The sequence below is a fragment of the Myotis brandtii genome, unplaced genomic scaffold (assembly GCF_000412655.1).
Source record: "Myotis brandtii unplaced genomic scaffold, ASM41265v1 scaffold46, whole genome shotgun sequence".
NCBI lineage: Eukaryota > Metazoa > Chordata > Mammalia > Chiroptera > Vespertilionidae > Myotis > Myotis brandtii.
The window spans coordinates 4895988-4898422 of NW_005367587.1; the positions used below are offsets into that span (position 1 = coordinate 4895988).

Consider the following 2435-nt stretch of genomic DNA (forward strand, 5'->3'; position numbering starts at 1 on the left):
GCGAGTTACAAAAGCCAAACTAGATGTGACCCTAGACAGCTACACGTGAACCCACATGACTGTGAGCAGTCAGAGCAACAGATAGGCCTTTCAATGCACCAAAGTAGAATAAAGGATCAAATCACACTAATGAAAACAAATCAAACCAACATAAAAACAAAAGCCCTGAGAGTGTCGCTTGAGGGAAGCCCCGACCCAGGAGGGTCCAGAGGAGTGAGGTGCTGAGCCCTGAGCTGTCCTTGGTCAGAGTCATACATTCCAAAGCAGCAGACGTCTACTGACAGGAGACTTCCTGTTACTTCCCACCTGGAGGCAGGCTCAGGCCGCATCAGGCTCAGCCCATGTGAGATGCCTCCTCCCAATCACAGACCATCCTTCCCTGGTCCTGAAGGTTCAAAGAATTGCTGTGGGGTTTTAAAGCGCCTCCGGCCAGCTGGGCTTGCAGACTGGGCCTGCACAGCACCGGGAGGAAGAGGCAGCGAGGGCACCGAGGGCACCGAGGGCACCGTGAGTAAAATAACTTCACTCTGCAGGGAAGGCAGCTGGGCTCTCAGTGACCCGGCTGCTCTCTCAGGAGGGCAGCCAGCAGTCTGGAAGGGGAGGAGAGGAGTTAATTTCCTGTCTCCCCCCACCCCTTTTTTTAAAAAAAAATTTAGAACATTGTGATTGTTCTGTTCCCTTTACTTTCAACTATACAAATTGCTTTCTGGAACCCTTTGGTATTGCCCAGTGCTCAGAACTAAGATTAAACTTCTTCTGGGGCTGTTCTCCCTTCACCCTGATTTCAACCTCAGATTTCCTCACAGAAAGACCAAGGAAAATCCAAGAACCCTGGGAGAACCGGTATGTCCTGATTAAAGCTCAGACAGACACCTTGGTGGACCCCCAGTTTCCTCATGGAGTCAGAAGAGTAAAAGAAAATGTCAGGAAACTGCTCATGTTCTGAATAATCAGTCCTTAGCCTAGCAGAGACCAAGTTTTCTGGTCTCCTTGTCAGAAATCATTTGGTTCTGCCAACTCGGAACAAGGTTTATGAAATAATTTACTTGGGTTTCTTCTCTGCAAACAATTCTGTTTAATGAATGTGTCCGTAAAGAAGTCAACAAATTTGCTTTATCTATGCAATGTCATTTTTATTCTTCAATAATTAGTTGATCCACGAGAATCTACAGGTCCTAAATATACAGGGTGGGGCAAAAGTGGGCTCACAGTTGTTTGTATGGAAAATAATACAATAATGAATAAATACTAATACAAGAATAAACTCTTGTGTTGTGTGTACTCACAACTATGAACCCACTTTTGTCTCACCACCACTGAGCACATGAGAGGTGGCTAGCACAACTAAAGACCTGAATTCTTATTTCTTGAAATCCTTTGAATTTTAATAGCTACTTGTTGCTGCTAGGTACCATTCTGGTCAGAGCAGGTTTAGAGTTTTAAAGAAGAAAAAGGAAGGGTGCTGTGACCTGTGGATGTCCTGGCCCTGGAACAAGCTCCTCTTTTCATCATTCCCAGGGACTCATCCCACCCTAAATGGAAGTAGACCAACAATTGAGAGAAAACCTCCACACCCGTTTTTATTCTCACCTCTAAGTCATACCACTGTCTCCTCTCGTTCGGGTTTCAGACTCCGGGCTAAGGCAACAGCGCATTGTGTTTCTCGCTTCTTCCTTTCCTACCTCTCCTTTTGTTTTCTTTTGTTAATCCAAATTTCTCTCGCATGAAATAGAGTTTGAGGTTTGAGGTGTGGTCGGTATTATTTGGTCCAATAAACTTAGGTGAGGACGAGAGGTAATGAGTTGGGAAAAAAATGATCTCACTCTTGGTGGGCGAGTCTCACTCACTCTTTGAAAATGGATTTGTGTAGTGAGTAATCAATGGTTTTTAGACCTGTTCGATGTGTCTGGAAACATCAACGCTACAGATATGAATAACATAACAACTGAATGAAGTCACAAGGAAAAAATAAAAAATAAAACTGCAGCCCATGGAAAAAAAAACCTCTACTCTTCAGAGCAAAAGAACTCCCCGGATGTTGAGCAATTCAAATAGAGCATCTTGGTGCCAGGCCACCGGGCAGTTTCCTACAGGGTTGGCTTCACCAGGAACTGCTCCTTCTGTGGAAAACATTTTGAGGTGAGCTGCATACGTTCACTAGGGGGCAATGTCATTTCTGAAGTGGACAGCTGCTACTATGCCCTCTGTCCTCTACCAGTCCCACCTTTAAAAATTCACCCCATCCCTGCCGGGCCGGTGTGGCTCAGGAGTTGAGTGTTGACCCATGAACCAGGAGGTCACAGTTTGATTCCTTGATGGGGCACATGCTCGGGTTGAGGGCTCAGTCCCCAATTCGGGGAGTGCAGAGGGCAGCCAATCAGTGATTCTCTCTCATTCTCTCTCTCTCTCTCTCTCTCTCTCTCTCTCTCTCTCTC

General features: G+C 45.9%; 1 protein-coding gene across 2 annotated transcripts in view; it reads left to right on the forward strand.

Moving 5' to 3' along the window:
* The first annotated feature begins 384 nt into the window (after nucleotides 1-384).
* The window catches only part of UPK1B (uroplakin 1B), a 32291-nt gene continuing 30240 nt past the window's right edge, over nucleotides 385-2435 (forward strand). The window contains exon 1 of one of the 2 annotated variants that reach the window (XM_005875325.2): nucleotides 385-507. The gene's annotated coding sequence lies outside the window, so the exon portion shown is untranslated. The remainder of the gene's footprint in view (nucleotides 508-2435) is intronic. The other variant, XM_005875324.2, reaches the window with a different exon arrangement.